The following is an 18,550-nucleotide window of genomic DNA, read 5'->3' on the forward strand; positions in this document are numbered from 1 at the left end:
CAAATATATTTTGATACTACTAACAAATGTTTCAAATCATCTTGGCTCAGATGTTCTTTTCAATGTATAAGAATATTTAATAGTTACTTAATCATTGCCCTTGACCACATTGTCAAATGCTTCTGTAAGATCTATTGATCTTCAATTTCCTTTTAATTAATTCCTCTTATATCAGGTAAGTATCTTTTACAAACTTCCATTAAAGGGAGAATAGTGTGGCTTCCATTTCTGCCAAAGATTTTTGACTAAGCAATTATTGGGGACCACTTATTAGAGAAAATCCTTTAATAAAGAATTCTTCATCCTCATGTCTAGGTTAATACTTCTAATCTATCATGTACTGTTGTTGTCTTCAAACTCTTAAACTTTGTCTATTTGTCTTCACTTAGCCTTTTTGCACATGCAAAAGCCATGGGCTGAGCTTTGAACTTTATTTTCCTTCTATCTGTGCCAATGAGTTGCTTTTGCCTGAATTTTTTTTCAAACAAAGCTTACTGTATTGCAGAAGCAGGCATTGAACTCATAATGCTTTCCTACTTAAATATCTCTTGTGCTGGTATCACAGATATTTGTGATCATGCTCAGCTTCTTGCCTTCTAGTTTCAATTCTATCATTGGGAACCTAAAGGATAGATTTCTAGGAGTCACATTTTTTTTTATGAAGAATGAAGCAGACACCATAATCTGTGCTTGTATATTACCATTGCCGCAAAAATAGCCTATGATCATGTGTCTACCTTTATTCAACTTGGAACAGTTTATCATTATCCTAGATGATCTTGAATAAAGAGTAATCAATGTTATAATTGTCATAAATCACTATTGAACACCTTTATTATTAAGATGAAATAAATTTTAGCTATCCATTTTTAATACTATTATTTGATATTGATGTTTTTCTTTAAAATCTTTGCTATTCAATAAAGTTTGCTCTATTTTTTACCATTGTGTGGCCATTTCTTCTGTTTTTCTTCAGCCTCCAATTGTGCAGACTTCTTTTAAGCTCACTTTAAATGGGATTCTCAGACAATCTTGTAATTATTTGGCTTCCTCTGCCACATGCATGTTAAGAACCAACAAACACCTAGGTATCTACTTAGCAGCCTGATAGCTACATCTATCTTAAATGGGTAACTTCCTCCTATTCTATTGTATAAGTATCTCTCAGTTATCCTGCATGCATCTCACCATAGATCTAAATATAAATAAATACCTTTACAATACTGTGGTGGTTTGAATGAAAATGGGCCCCATACGCTCATAGGGAATGGTACTATTGACAGGTATGGCCTTGTTGAAGTAGGTATGGCCTTATTGGAAGAAGTGCGTCACCTTAGAGTTTCAGAAGCCCCCTACAGGCCCAGTGTTGCTCCCTCTTCCTTATGCCTGCTGATTTGAATATAGAACTCTTAGCTACTTCTCCAGTACAATGTCTTCCTATGTACCACCATGCTTCCTACTACAATAGTCTAAACCTCTGAAATGTAAACCAGTCCTAATAAATGCTTTACTTTATAAGAGTTTCCATGGTCTTGGTGTCCTTTCACAGCAATAAAATTCTAACTAAGACAATGCCAACTGGCCTATTCCCCACCCAGAATTTACATTATGTTTAGGTACTATCATCTCATCTGACTTTATGTAGAAATTTATGAGTCTTTTTGCCTTATTTTTCATTCTTAAATTCAATAGAATTTTGATCCTGTCATTTTTACTTGTAATGTTATTTTTCCCTGAACTTTGAAAGATCTATTAGGAACAGAGAAGAGGGACAGTCTTCTTATCCATTCCTAATGCTCTCTACATATATTAAGCTCCATTTATTTCTTTAATGTGCTATAACAACAGCCTTGTATCTGATCTTCCTTTCATTCTTGTCACCCTAAAATCAATTTCCTATCCTGTTCTTTTTAAAAGTGGTGTTCTTTCAGATTTATATTCTGCCCTCCAGTCAGACTGGCATATCCATCCCTTTACCCAGCTATCAAGCTCGGTTTCCTTAAAATTATTTGACTTAATAAAACTGTATTTTTTTCTTGATATTCTCTCTCTCTCTCTCTCTCTCTCTCTCTCTCTCTCTCTCTCTCTCTCTCTCTTTCTCTCTCTCTCTTTCTCTCTCTCTCCCCCGTGTGTGTGTGTGTGTGTGTGTGGTGTGTATAGGGGACTAGGGACTGAAGCTGACTTAACAAGTGGTAAACAAGTGTTCTACTGCTGAGCTACTTGCCCATCCTGAAACTCTAATTCTTAATAAAAGTTTCTTTTAGGAAGAGTTGGTTGTCTTTGTCTTTTTGAAATAAAATCTCAGAATTTTTATTGAAAATATATTTTAATCATAAGTTAATTTGCTATTTTTCATTATCTTTTGAATTTTATGTTTCACAAGCCACATAAACACACACACACACACACACACACACACACACACACACACACACACACCACACACACACACTTGTAACCCTAACACTTGGGTGAACAGAAATGAAAGAATTAATTGCTTGGAACTGTTGGCTGTCAGTCTAGCTCCAGAATTAATAAGAGGCCCTATGTAAAAAAAATAAGAAGGTAAGCAATAGAGCAGGATACCCAATATCCTTATCTGGATATTCAAATATTTGTGCGTTGGTACATTTATCCCCATACCTACACATGTACACATATATCACACACACCTAGCACACATACACATAAAATGTTATAAATAATATTTTAGAGATTAGGTCTTTCATCAATACTTAGATTTGTGAATTTAGCAAATAAAAATTGGAGCCATGATTGTTTTCATTTTTTGTTTTTTGCTTTTTTTGTTTTTATGAGACAGGAATTTTCTGTCTTGGAACTCAGTGTATAGACCAGGCTTGCCTCAAACTCACAAAGATCCACCTGCCTCTGCCTCCCAAGCACCGGAATTAAAGTCATATATTTACACCAGGACTAGACTTAAATTTAAATTTTAGTTAAAACATGTTATATCATATATATTTGTCACATATTATAAACACACATTGCTCACTAAAATTTAAATTTAGCTAGATATCCTTATGTTATTTGTCAATCCTAATTTAAGTGAAATTTTGTTACCATTGACACAGATGTAATGTCCATTAATAGATATAGCTTTACCAACACACATGTGTGAAAAATAAACTCAGTCTTTGTAACAAATCCTAATTGTCTGCATTAATCTTTGATAATTCTAAAGAAGGACAATTATAAATTACATGAATTCAGAGTTCTCACTTCTCTGAATTCTTTCAAAATTCTAAAGTTTGGCATTATACAAAGACATGATAAAAGTGTCGTCTGAACTGTGTCATCCAAAACCCATGCTTACCTTTCCTGAAATCCAATTCCAAAATTTGATGTCACTTGTCAATCACAGTCATCATTTAGATGTTCTTATGTATACATGATCATTTTTTTACCCTAGTGCTGAAATTACCTTCTAGAGTACCAATAGTAGCTACTTGTCCTTCTCCCAAGAACATAAAGCTCATACAATTCCATATCAGATCCAGCAGAGCAATGCATGGCTAATGGAGATTATTTGCTTATACATACTATTTTTATCTGAGGTCTTGCTATGTCTGCCCTGTGTTTTTCTTAGGAAATTTGTAGGTTTCCATTGCATTTGAAAGCCCATAAGCCCAATAGATTTTTCTTCAATACCTACCTCTAGATTCAAGAGAAATTTTAAAGATGGGATCCTCTAATTACAGGCACTCAGACCTGTACATACATTATTTCTTCTTCCTGTAGAAATGCTATTTAGTCTCAAGTTGTTAGGAACAAATGTGAATTTTTGACTTCTTTAACAAACTATTTTGTAAATACATGGTTTATGACCCAAGTACATTCAGCTCCTTAAAACACAACTTTTGTACCTAATCTTCCTATGCCTATGGACTTCTGTTCCTTTCATGAGAAATAGTCTAAATTCCTAGGTAAAGAGCACAGAAAATCTAACAGAAGTAAAGAGAGAAAAAGAATAAGAACCACATATCTATATAAATACATTGATGTGTATATATATATATGTAATTTCATCTATAATATAAACGGCCATTTTTGCACAAACATTTGTATATAGGTATATATGTATACATGTATCACATATATGTGTGCATAAATCTTTAAGTGTACACATCAATATGCATATGTATGTATACTTTCTAACTTCTGACTCTAAGTATATGCAATTCCCAAACAAGCAATTGAAAAATTATCTTCCAATTAGAGGACAACACTTGGTTGACTTCGTTATGTTGCTTCCTAGGATTTGTCATGCTCTGCTCTTGGTATCTGAATCCCAATACAACATGGCATAGCATGTCTGGTTTATTACTGTGTTCACTGAAGTGGGTCAATTCACTCCAGTGTTACCATGGCAAGTCCATGAGCACTTAGCACTTGAGAAATCACAGTTTATTCAACTGAAATCTATAGAAAGCAGTCAAATACTCTGGTGCCATGAGATAATAATCCACAAAAATATAAATATAGCTAGAACAGTATGAGATGGTAATGGCTGTTTCATCTTCTCCTATTATACACTAATATTCTAAATAAATAAAACTGGACAATAATGGCTATTTCTGTACTGAATCTAGCTAACAAACATACATTACTATCACTCCCATATTTTTCTGTTCCTGGAGTGCAATTGAGAGAAAATTGAGCTGGGTTAATTTGGAAACTAGCCTCACAGAACTATTTATGTTAAAACACTACAAATGCCCTAGATGGCCAGCTGCACTGTAGAATCACATTCTTGTAATTTGTTCTTATTTTCTCAATACTTCTCCTCATAATCCATGTTTTGCAATTTCAAATTTCAATAATAGGATGTCTTCGTTCGGTATGCTACAGTTTGGTTCTGCCTCCCAGGTTGGGGAGGATAGGTCCCAGTACTTTACATGCAGTGCACTGAAATGTATTTAAGTTTTAAACTAAGCAAATATTTGGATTTACCTAGAATAGAACCTTTAGAATATGTGTAAAGCAATAGTAAAGCTGGAATAGTGAAGAATTGAGAGCCAGAGTGACAGATGGGGAAGAGCAGAGAAGCACTCGTAACATTTAAACAGCTAAAGGATTTGATAAGTCATACTGATGATAAACACAACATTGATTCAGTTTAAAATCAGATTTTTGAGTAGAATAATAAATATATACCTACATTTTCTCTAAATTATGTGTAACATGTAATTTTCAAGTAATACATATTTATTCATTGAATTATTTGATGTAAAGATGATAGAGTAGGCTTCAATTAAATAAAGGCTCTCTGCCACCACTGTTAATAAGGAGCTAAGCCAATCACTGGCAACCAGCATGCATGGTGTGACACAACATGGAACAACAGAGTACATTGGTAATGACATCAATTCATACACACATACACTTCCAACAAGACCTGGAGGCCAATAGCAAATGACAGATAACTACTTCATTTTTTTTTTGTAGAGTACAAATGTTTTATATTTTTATTTAATAATAGCATAATTAGAATATAAAAATAACTTATTCTTGTATCAAAAGTATCATGATTATTTTATTGTACAGTTTTTTATTTTACTTATTTATTTTTTACTTTCAATTTATGTCCTGTTCACTGCTCTCCTCCAGGTCATCCTCTCCCACAATCCATCCCCTATCCCCCTATCCTCTTCTCCTCTGAGAAGGTGGGTGCCCCCTGGGTATCCCCACTCCCTGGCACATCAAGTCTCTACCAGGCTAGGCCTTTCCTCTCCCTCTGAGGCCAGACAAGGCACCCTAACTAGAAAAACATATATCACATACAGACACCAGATTTTAGGATAACTCCCCTTCCAGTTGTTCAGAATCCACATGAAGACCAAACTGCACATCTGGTACATATGTGCAAGGAGGCTTAGGTCCAGCCCATGTATGTTCTTTGGTTGGTGATTCAGACTCTGAGAACCTCAAGGATCCAGGTTAGTTGATTCTGTTGATCTTCCTGTAGAGTTCCTATCTTCATAGAGGCCTCAGACCTTCCTCTTCTTCTTTTATAAGAGTCCACAAACTCCATCAACTGTTTGGCTATGGCTGTCTGCATTTTTCTGAGTCAGCTTCTGGGTGGAGCCTCTCAGATGGTGTCTTTATGGATTCACTGGGGTTTCTGCCTGACTGCAAGAGGTAGCCTCTTCAGGTTCCATATCCCCAACATTGTTGGTCACAGCTAAGGTCACCCCCATTGATTCTTGGGTGCCTCTGTCTCTACCTGGAGATTCTCCCCCCAAAACACACACCTGGATATAGTTTGGAAGTATTTTATTGAGTACTTTGACATCAATGTCCATAACAGAGATACATCTGAAATACTCTTTCTTTGATTATTCTTTGTGTGGTTTAGGTATCAGAGTGACAGTGGCTTCATAGAATGAGTTTGGCCAATGTTCCTTATGTTTCTATTTTGTGCAATAGTTTTAAGAGTATTGGTATTAGCTCTTATTTGAAGTTCTGGTAGAATTCTGCAGTAAAACAATCTGGCCCTAAATCTTTTTTTGGGGGGGGTGGTGAGGGGTGGGAGACTTTCAATGACTGCTTCTATTTCATTAGGGGGTATGGAGTTGTTTAAATAGTTGACCTGATCTTAATTTAACTTTGGTAAGTGGTATCTGTCTAGAAAACCATCCATTTCATTGAGATTTTCCAATTTTGTAGAGTACGGGCTTTTGAAGTAATACTTAATGATTCTTGTTTCCTCAGTGTCACTTGTTTTGTCTCCCTTTTCATTACTGATTTTGTTTATTTGGATACTGTTGCTCTGTCTCTTGGTTAGTTTGTCTATCTTGTTGATTTTCTCCAAGAACCAGCTCATGGTTTCCTTGATTCTTTGTATTGTTTCCTTTGTTTCTAACTGATTGATTTCAGCCCTGATTTTGATTACTTCTTGCTTTGTCTTCTTCTTTGGTATGTTGCTTTTATTTTTTTTTTTTCTGGAGCTATCAGGTATACTTTTACTGGTATAAGAATTTTCTAATTACTTTGTGGAGGTACTTAGTGCAATGAAGATTTCTCTTAGCACTGCTTTCATTGTGTGTCATAAATTGAAGTATGTTGTACCTTCATTTTTATTTAATTCTAGAAAGTCTTAAGTTTCTTTATTTCTTCCCTGACCCAGAGATCATTGAGTAGAGAGTTGTTCAATTTCCATGAGCATGTAGGCTTTCTGGTGTTTCTGTTGTTATTGAAGTCCAGCTTTAATCAGTGGTGGTCTGATGAGATACAAGGTATTATTTCAATTTTCTCTTATCTGTTGAGGCTTGCTTTGTGACCAACTATAAGGTCAGTTTTGGAGGAGGATCCATGAAGTGCTGAGAAGAAAGTATTTTTTGTGTGTGTTTGGGTGAAATATTCTAATAGACATTATGAATCAAATGGACATAACAGACAATATTTCATCTTATACTATTTTAATGTCGAATTTGCTTTTTAGTAGTTTGTTTTCAGCTGACACATGTATAAGAGTATTCCAGTTTAAGACAACATTAAATGTACACATGCAGATTCATATGCTCATGTATATACATGAATAACCATAAATTCATTCATCAGTTTAAAATTATAGGTATTTAAAAATGAAACCTTATGTGACAGAACATAGAAAGGTAAATTATTGAAGGAAAAAAATGCAGAAAAAAAATCACATCATAAAATAGCAAACTGAAATCAAATAAATAATTCATACTTCTATAGCAAACTAGTAATGGGAATGTATATCCATGTTGTGGAAATTTATATGTTATAAATAGTTTCATGAGATGATAGAAAGAGAAATATAAACAACCAAAAACAACAGAGATATAGAAACAAATGAGGTTCACCTTTCCCAACACTAAGTCAACAATTATTCCTCAATGAGAAATGGAACACTGAGTGAACAGGTGGTAATAAGCAGATTATTTCAGAGTTTTATAAATATGTGACAGCAGTATCGCTGGAATGGTTCTGGCTGGAAAGTTTTCAGAACCAGTCTCCAAGCTCAGTAGTCCATTTGATGTCACACATGACCTAGTACCAAACCAAATTACAAAAGAGGAAAACAAAACAAATCAAACAAAAAAGGTTGGTCCTCAGTATAGATTGGAGTTCTGAAGAATTATTGTCTAATGCCAGGGAGAGAATGGACTTGCCACTAAGAGGAAAGACAAGCAGGCAAAGAACATAAGGTTTTTGTCTTCCATGTTCTTTACACAGCTGCTACCAGATTGTGTGGCCCAAATGAAAGGTGAATCTTCCCACCTTAAAAGATTCGAATTAAAGGTGAGTCTTCCCACTTCACATTATTAATTTAAAAAAAAATCCCTCACAGATAAACCTAGTCAGTTGTTTTTTACTTAAGTCTAGAGGTAGTCAAGTTAACAACAAATAATAATGATCATATGTACCATCTCTATATAACTATAGGAACACAAAGTCTTAAAAGGGTTATACTTTTAATATATTCAATCACTAAACAAACAATGCAAAAAATTTGTGACTTTTCAAGAGAAAAACAAAGACCAAGACATTTAAATAGCTTACCTAAGATCACATACATGAAAGATTCAACAAAATACAATAAGATTAAAATTGGATTTTTTAAATTTCTATTTCTCTTAGAAAGAGAGAAGTCCATTATTTTCAGTTAAGCATGCTTCAATCTGAAGGATACTATAAACACAGAAGAAATGTCAGTTAACTTGTTCGACCAATTCTTGAAAGTTTATCAATGAAATCTTTACCAGCTCTATATTCTCCCATAGACCATTTTCCATTTCAGAATGGACCATGGAATGCTCACATAATGAACCCATGAGAAGTTATCATCTTCTATTAGGCCCAGTGATTTTCTTGTATTTTACCCTACAGCTGGCACACTGCCCTAATGGAGAAGTACACTTTCCAGAACTTCCCTAAAGGTGCTGCTTCAGCAAAGTCTCTTGCTGACACCATCTCCTTTACCCACTACTGATCTTTCACAGACCCCTGCTCTTGCTTGGCCTGCAGAGACTCTGTTCCTTTCTAACTCAGTGATCACTTCACACATTTGGTTGAAGGAAAGCCCTTCCTCTTAGCACTGTCCCAGGGCTCCATTTTATTAGAGAAAATTTTATGGACTCAGTCTGGATTATTCTTTATTGAGGTCAGCTCTTCTTGAGATATCCATACTAGCCCAATGTGGAGAACAACCTAAAGTTCCCCTAAAGGTTGGCTAAAATTTCGACAGCTTTCCCTCCGACTTTTGTCTCCTGGCCCCCCCTTTCTTAGAGCTCTTGCTTTAGAAAACTCAAAACTCTTTAACCTTAAAATGTCTGTAAACTTTTCTTCAGCCACTTGCCAAGAACCTGGCAACCACCTTTCTGAAAAGTAAATATGGACTCTCATAGATTCTGCCTAGGGTTCAAGAATCTAACTTTAATGGTTATAAATTAATAAGCACAGATACCCTAGTCAAATGTTTGCAAACTCAAAAATAATACATTCAACTTATCTCATGAACGAACCCATCCCCAGAATCTACTAGTACTTTTTCAGTATTCATCTGATGCTCAAATACTTCATTAACTTTTGTTTCAGGGAAAATGAGACTAGCTTCCTATTCCCATTGCAATATTTTTTAACACAGTCTTTCTTGCCTGTTTGAATTTCCTTAGCATGAGTGTTTAGGTTTAGAGATATTTTCAGCATCTTTACTGCAAGATGTGTTAGAGACTGTTACCTGTATCTAGAAGTATGCTTTCAGCCTTGCTTTACAGGAGAACCCATCCTTTCTTTTCTGAGGTCATTTAATGAATGAGGAATCTCTTCTTTTTCTGTAGTTTTAATTGATTAACCATCCTGGTCAACTGGCTTTTCGAACTTCAGTCAGGTGTTTTTCTTTAAATGCCATTCAGCATTCCAGTCAGTTTGAATTGTCAGAGTTAGTCCCATGACAAAATTAGACATGATAATTCTTGAAAATGCTTGCTTCTTGGTCTTTCACATTGCTATAGAGGTGGAGAGGTACTCCCAATTAGAAGGAGATTCTGTAAGTCCTAACATTGAAGGGCCCACAGATATGTGAACTGCTTAGAATTATGCATTCAAAACACATTTTTAAAAATAGATACCAAACCAATCAGTCTACCAAAATGGACACACAAAAATCTACTGGCAAGCAAAAGCAAAATTAAACTGTTGTCTGTTGACATGTGAAATAAATTAACTTCTTTCTCCCCCAAGTCTATAAATGGTGTTATACTCATTCAAAACCATCTACAAAATATTATATCACCTCTGTACAGCATCCACCAGATAGTTTCAGGACATAAAGTTTTAGAATAAAATGATGTTTAGCAAATCTATGACAGTGTTTAATTTTCTAACACCTCACAGTGCCTTTAACATGATTCATGTCCCAAAATTACATGTAATAGTAATGTGTTGCAAAGCCCATTATAAGTAGCTTAAATCTTAGTGGTTTCAAATCATACAGAAATAGGTGCAAATGATTTACATGGCATACATACTTTCAACTCTAAAATGGCAAATTTGGTGGTCTTTTAGTGTAATAAAACTCAACACTTCCTTGTTTAAAGGCATTATCATTGCTAAATACAAAACACTCAAGTAACCTAAAGCTGCTTTCTGCCTGTAGAGAACATCCTACTGTTATTTACTTGAATATGTCTGAGCCTTTATTTATCTGTGAATTCAGAGAAACAGGCAAAGCAGTTGCTGTCAAGACCAAGCCCGTTGGGTTTTTCACAGAAAATACAAGCTGGCAGCTTCAATAAAAACAGAAGCTTCCAATTAACTCGGTCTTACATAGAAAAGGCAATCTTTTGGTCAAGCTCAGAGTAGGAGGAAATGAAAGACCAGCATGACTAGCATAAACCTCAACAACTACATAGCAGAGTTTTTAACTGCAGTTGCTTATTAAAGTATCATGGAAGCTTTCAAGTAGTCATAATAACACAGCCCTACCCTCCAGGGACTTTGACATAATTGGTTTAGTGTGGATTTGATGTCTAGTATTTTTCAAAATTACCCATATAATTCTAATGCAGGGGTAAGCTTAGAAACCACTCAAAAACAAAAATATGAGCCAGGATCTAACATTCACCAAGTTGTCTACTAGTTTGTAAAATATGACCTGATAAGATTTGTCAACCAGGGACTTCCACTAGTTAGAACAGCCACACTAGTTAGAACAGATGAGTGACTCACCTGCCAGCTGAACTGTTTTACTCCCTAGATTTAGTTCTCAAAGACCCATCCACTACCCCTTTTCCCCAGTTCCACCTTGCCTCTCACCTTGATACTATACTTTCAGACCAAATTTGGGTGGATTTCTGCTTCCAAGGAGCAAAACATGCCAGAAAGAAAAAGAGGTGCAGGCTACTACAATATGAACAATAAGTATAGGCCAAGCAAACTAGAAAAACTGATTGGCAAACTCAAGCAGAGACTCTCTGCTGGGCTAGAGACCACCCCAGCCAGCAGAAGCACAGATAAATGACCCTCATGTAGTAGGTCACCCACTTTCACTCACCCAGTACCCTTAATTCCTACTCCCCTTCTCATCTTTTTATCCTACCCCCAACTCAAGTAGAGACCTTCTGCTGTACCAAAGGCCAAGCAAGCTACCAAATGGCCAGCCTCCAAGTTAGACAGAGTCTCCCTATTAGATCAGAGGTTATGTCTGCTGCTAGAAATCAAGGCCACAAAAAGAGTAAGATCAAAGAAGAAGCAGAAATCAAGGAAGAAAACACCCATCCAACAAAGTCAATCTGAAATCACTTCTTAGACCTATCATTATCCCAAACCCAAATGCCTAGATGAAAATGTAAGAACACAATCAACAATATTCAGGGCAAAATGGCAACACTACAGGCCAGCTATCCTAAATAGTCTAACATATGTGAAAATGACCTTATAATCAACTTTATGAAAATTATAAACATCCTTAAAAAGGAAAAGAAAAACTCTCTTAAAAAAAATCAAATGAAAAAAAAAAAAACATTGGAGGCAATTAATAAATCATTTAAATAATACCAAGAAAGAAAAGAAACGACAATCCAACAGGTAAAGGAAACTGTTCAAGACCTGAAAATAGAAACAGAAGCAATTTTAAAAAGAATTGAGGAAATTTGGACATGAAAAATCAAGGTAAGTGAACAGAAATTATAGACAAAAGAATCACCAACAAAATAAAAGAGATGGAAGGCAGAATCAAAGGTGTTGAATATACAAAAAAGAACTAGATTCATTGTAAAATGAATATGTTAAATCTAAAACATTCCTAACACAAAAGATCCAGGAAATCTGGGATGCTATGAAAAGACAAAATCTAAGAATAATAAGATTACAGTAAAAATATTTTCAGCTCAAAGACAGAGAAAATATATTTAATAAAATCATAGAAAACATTTTTCTAACCTAAGAAGAACATGCCTATAAAGGTATAAGAAGTTTACAGCACACTAAATAGACTGGACCAGAAAAGTAAATTCTCATGGCCACATAATAATTAAGATAATAAACATACAGAAGAAAAAATATTAAACACTGCAAGGAAAAAAGGCAAAGTAGCATATAAAAGTAGATCTATTAGAATTACATTACAGTACCGGAAAGCCAGAAGGGCCTCTACAGATATCTTTTAGACTCTAGAAGACCGCAGGTGCCAACCAAGACTTGTATAACCCACAAAACTTTCAATCATCATAAATGGTCAAAACAAAAATATTCCATGACAACATCAACTTTAAACAATATCTATGCACCAATCTGGCTCTTCAGAAGGTACTAAAAGAAAAACTAGCAACCCAAGGAGGTTAACTACACCTAAGGAAGTTAATTACACTTATGTGAGCATAGGCAATAAATGATCTAACACCAGCAAAACCTAAAGAAGGGAAACACGGACACACACAAACACACACACACACACAAAGACTCTACCACCAACAACAACATTGGTCATTAATATCTCATATATCAAAGAACTCAATTCTCTATTAAAATGACATGGACTAACAGAATGGATATGAAAATGGCATCCATCCTTCTGCTAAATACAAGAAACATACTTTACTTTTGGTAAACTTCTCTTTCCTTAACTCTTTGATGTTCTATGATCAAAAGCCACCGACTTCTGTGACTAACTTCTGCTGTTCAGCATTACGGGATTAAGAAAGAAAGGCTTCTTGAGCTTCTTGTGGTCTGTAAGTTGTATCTTGGGTGTTCTGAGCTTTGGGGCTAATATACACTTATCATTGAGTGTATACCATGTGTGTTCCTTTCTGATTGGGTTACCTCACCCAGGATGATATTTTCTAGTTCCATCCATTTGCCTCAGAATTTCATGAATTCATTGTTTTTAATAGCAGAGTAATATTCCATTGTGTAAATATACCACATTTTCTGTATCCATTCCTCTGTTGAAGGACATCTGGGTTCTTTCCAGCTTCTGGCTATTATAAATAACTCTGCTATGAACATAGTGGAGCATGTGTCCTTGTTATTTGTTGGAACATCTTTTGAGTATATGCCCAGGAGTGGCATAACTGGGTCCTCAGGTAATGCTATGTCCAATTTTCTGAGGAACAGCCAGACTGATTTCCAGAGTAGTTGTACCAGCTTGCAATCCCACCAACAATGGAGGAGTGTTCCTCTTTCTCCACAGCCTCGGCCAGCATCTGCTTTCCCCTGAGTTTTTGATCTTAGGCATTTTGACTGGTATGAGGTGGAATCTTAGTTTTGATTTTCATTTCCCTGATGACTAAGGATGTTAAACAATTCTTTAGGTGTTTTCCATCATTTGAGTTCCCCTCAGTTGAGAATTCTTTGTTTAGCTCTCTACCCCATTTTTACTAGGGTTATTTGGTTCTCTAGAGTCTAGTTTCTTAAGTTCTTTGTATTGTATATGAGCCCTCTGGGGATCCATCCCATGTACAGTCAACAAATGCAGACAATGTTGTTGATGCCAAGAAGTACATGATGAAAGGAGCCTGATATGCTTATCTCCTGAGAGGCTCTGCCAGAATCTGATACATACAGAGGTGGATAATCACAGCTAACCATTGAACTGATCATGGGGTCCCCAATGGAGGAGATAGAGAAAAGACTGAAGAAGCTGAAGGGCCTTTTGGCCCCATGGGAAGAGGGACCTACCAACCAGAGTTCCCAAGGTCTAAACTACAAGCCTGAAAACACGCATGGAGGGACCCATGGCTCCAGCTGTATATGCAGTGGAGGATGGCCTTGTCAGGCATTGGTGGGAGAGGAGGTCTTTGTTCCCATGAAGGGGGAATGCCCCAGTGTGAGGGAATTTGAGGGTGGGGGGGAGTGGGTGAATGGATGGTGGCACACCCTCATAGAAGCAGTGAGAAGGGGGAATGGGATAGGAAGTTCCTGTGGGGGGGTTGGAAATGGGGAAAGGGGATAACATCTAAAACAGTAGAATATCCAATAAGAGAAACAGAGAGAGAGAGAGAGGCGGGGGAGGAGGGGGCTTAACTGCTAGAGCTTTTTTCTCTCTAGGTCAGTGTATCCTCAGTTGCCAGTACAGAGGCTTGAAATTGGTTAACTCATTGCTACCCAGAGAGAAAAAAAAAAAGGAAAAAAGAGAGAAAGGAAAAAAAGGCAGAAAAACGCACTCTGTATGTAGCAGAAATGGATACACTAAAACTTTATTATTGTTTTCAGCTTTTAGACAAAAAGTTTTCAATATAAAAAGATTTACCTCATGGATAAAATGATACATAAAAAAGGAGTTACCCAAGAATATAGATAGTAACTTCAAAGCAGTGTTTTATTCCATAAACTCTTTATAATTTGAAAGCAACAGATTCATATGGCCTTGCTCTACCACAGTGTATACCTGTGGCTTCATTCTTGGACCTGACCTAGAATAAATGTTTTTCCTTGATCACAAATTTGTTCCAAGCCCATTTCTCTTCTTACTGTATATGAGAGCTCATTGTATTCTTTATTATGCAGCCTTTACTTACTATTCTATTGTCACAGCCTGAGCTGCCCCACACTTGGGGGCCAGAAATGTTGAGAACTGCATTACTCCACGTTTTGGGGCCAAAATGTCTCGGACCGTTCCGCCAATGTTGGAACCTGCACTGCCAAAAGCCTTGGGGGCTAAACTGTTAGAGCCTACACTGCCCCAAGTTGCTTGAGTTTGCGGATCGGGGTTCAGCAAGAGAGAGAGTGAGGATAGACTCGAAGAATGGAGACCAGACAGAGTGTGATTCAATCCCATTTATTCTTCAGTCTCTCTTCCTAGTCCAAGTCCCAAGTCTTGAGTTCCTAGTCCCTAGTTCCTAGTCCCTAGTACCTCCAAGTTCCAAGCTCCTTTCTCCAAGTGCTAAGTGCCTAATGTCTAATTACAAGTTCTTCCTCCAAGTGCCAAGTGCCTAATACCTAATGCCTAATAACTAACTCCAAGTTGTACTCTAAGTTGTACTGAACTCAGTTCTGTCTGCCTCTTGCCTTTTATATGTCTCACTTCTAAGCCATGCCTTTAAGTCACATCTTTAACTCATGCCCTTAGGTCTTGTCTCTAAATCTGATCTCTAAGTCACACCCTTAAGTCACACACCTTTAAGTCTCACACACCCAAGGGAAAATCCTAGGTATCTAAAGCAAGATGTTATCAGAGTGTGCTCAGCTGTTGTAGGCTAATGTAATCAAGTCTCTTTTCAGGGTATATGGCTCAAGATGGCTACAAGGATAATAGCCGCCTTCTGTCAGCTCCCCACATTCTATGAGGAAGGAGCACAATCTATTCGTAATTTTAACTTTATTATGTCTTTCTGACAAAACAACTAAAACCATCTCCTTAATCTTTTTTCTTAAAATTATTTGAATCAAATTAGGAATTCTATAAATTCATCAATTCATCTAAGCAGCATTAATTTATGAAAGATCATCTTCATGTTGATCTGTAAGAAATGTGTTCAATAGGGTACACTGATGCCCAGGAATCATTAGGCAATGTAATAGTGATAGGAAAGGCAATGTAATAGTGATAGGAAAGGCTTATCAGCAGTGAGAAGCTGTCCTGGAATGAAGCCTATAAGGACGTTGCATTCTCACAGCTCACCTAGCGCTTTACATTCAACATGGTGGGCCATCTCTAGAAAATTCACTTGAATGACTTAGTCTTTTTTAGATGGCTTCTGACAACTTAAAGTCCTAGCTAGAGAAATAAGATAACTAAAGGAGTTCAAGGGATCTTTGAATTGACATGGAAAATGAAGAAATCAAAGTATTGCTATTTGTAGATAATATGATGGTATACATAATCCCAAACAGTCTTCAGGGAACTCCTATAGCTGATAATCAACTTCAGCTAATTGACTGAATAAAAGATTAACTCAAAAAAACAAAACAATACAAAAACAAGGAGCCCTCATAGGAGGGCTCATACAAATGATAAATAGGCTGAAAAAGAAATCAGAAGAACAACATCCTTCACAATAGCCACAAATATTATAAAATTTCTTGGCGTAACTATAACCAAGCAAATGAATGACCTATATGGTAAAAACATTCAAGTTTTTCAAGGAGAAAATTGAAGAAGATATCACAAGATGGAAATATCTCCCATGTTTATGGGTTGTTACAGGTTCAATACAATTCCCATAAAAATTCCAACAAAATTATTTACAGCCCTTGAAAGAACAATACTCAACCTCACATTAAATAAAAACACACAAACAAACAAAACAACAAACAAACAAAAAAAAACAAAACCTGATAGCTAAATCAATCCTATACAATAAAAGAGATTTCAGGGGTATTACCATCCCTGTTTTCAAGTTGTACTACTGACCTGTAGTATTGAAAATTGCTTGGTATTGGCATAAAAACAGAAATTTTCATGGATAGAATCAAACTGAAGACTTAGACATAAATTCACACACCGTTGAACACCTGATTTTTGATAATAAAAAAAAAAAAAACCTAGAAACATAAAATAGAAAAAAGAAAGAATCTTCAAAAAATGGTCTAACTGGATACTAGCATGTAGAAGAACCCAAATAAATCCATACCTATCAGCCTTCACAGAACTCAAGCCCAAGTGGATCAAAGCCCTCAAAATAAGATGAGAAACACTGAACCAAATAGAAGAGAAATTGGAGAATAGCTGTAGAGTGAAAAATTATAAAGGCCATTTTATGAAATATGTGTAGATTTTTCGCCTTACAGAACGCGGAACTGAAAATAAGATTTCAGGCCTTCACATTCCAGGTGAAGGACACTTGCTGGATTACATTCCTCAAGCCTCTCCCACCTATGAGTGGGAGAGGCCCAAGGCAGGAAGACACATTCCTGACCACAGATAAAAGATGCAGCCACCTAGGTGGGGCTATAGCAGGAAGAAGCAAAGATAGTTAATCTGAAATAGTTGGTAAATGGCAGGATAGGACACAATACCATGGTAAAAACCACATTTTTTGAGAAGAATGAGTGTGCAGAGTGATTTCACATGACTCTAGATCATTTGGGCTAGATTCCTCTGAAATGTTCCACTGTTCTTGGTTACCCCTCCCTTGGTCTTCCCAGTGCTATGTTCAAAATTTGTAAAACAACCAATCATGTGTAACCGCACGAAAATGCAACCATTCATGTGTAAGCACGCGAAAATGCCTTCCTTCCCCCACCCCATGCTATAAAAGACCCTTTAACCCACCACTCCAGGCCAAAACCTTGCTCTTGGAGCTAAAGAGCTTGTCGTTTTGACCGCCGGCTTACTTCCCTAATAAAGCCTCTGCTGATTGCATCCAGGTATGGATTCTTGTGATCTTTGGGTGGTCGCGACTTCCGGAGACTTGAGGAAGGGTCTCCCGAGTATGGGGGTCTTCATAGCCTTTAATGCATTGGCACAGGAGACAACTTCCTGAACACAATAGTACAGACACTACAATTAGCAATTAATAAAGGTATATCTCATGAAACTGAAAAGCATCTCTAAGGAAAAAGACATCATCAATAGAGAATATCAGCAGCCCATAGAATGAAAAAAGACCTTCACCAACTCTACATCTGACAAAGAACTAATTTCCAAACTACATAAAGAACTAAAGAAACTAGACAGCAACAGACCAAATAAACCAATTTAAAATTAGAGTACAGATCTAAATAGAAAATTCTAGACAGAGAGATCTCTAATGACTGAGAAGCATTTAAAGAAATGTTCATCATCCTTATTCATCAGGGACATGCAAATCAAAGTGAGTCTGAGATTCCATCTTACACCTGTCAATAGTTAAGATAAAAAATACAAGTGACAGCTCATGCTGGCAATGATGCAGAGCAAGGGGAACACTCCTCCCCTGCTGGGGGAATTGTGAAATTATATAGCCACTTTAGGAATTAATATAGTCGTTTTTCAGAAAGCTGAGAACCAATCTACCTCAAGACCCAGCTATACCACTCCTGAGCACATACTCAGAATATGCTCCATCCTACCACAAGGACATCTGCTCAATCATGTTTATAGCAGCTTAATTTATAATAGCCAGAATCTGGAAACAACCTA

The sequence above is a fragment of the Arvicanthis niloticus genome, chromosome 5 (assembly GCF_011762505.2).
Source record: "Arvicanthis niloticus isolate mArvNil1 chromosome 5, mArvNil1.pat.X, whole genome shotgun sequence".
NCBI classification, from domain to species: Eukaryota; Metazoa; Chordata; class Mammalia; order Rodentia; family Muridae; genus Arvicanthis; species Arvicanthis niloticus.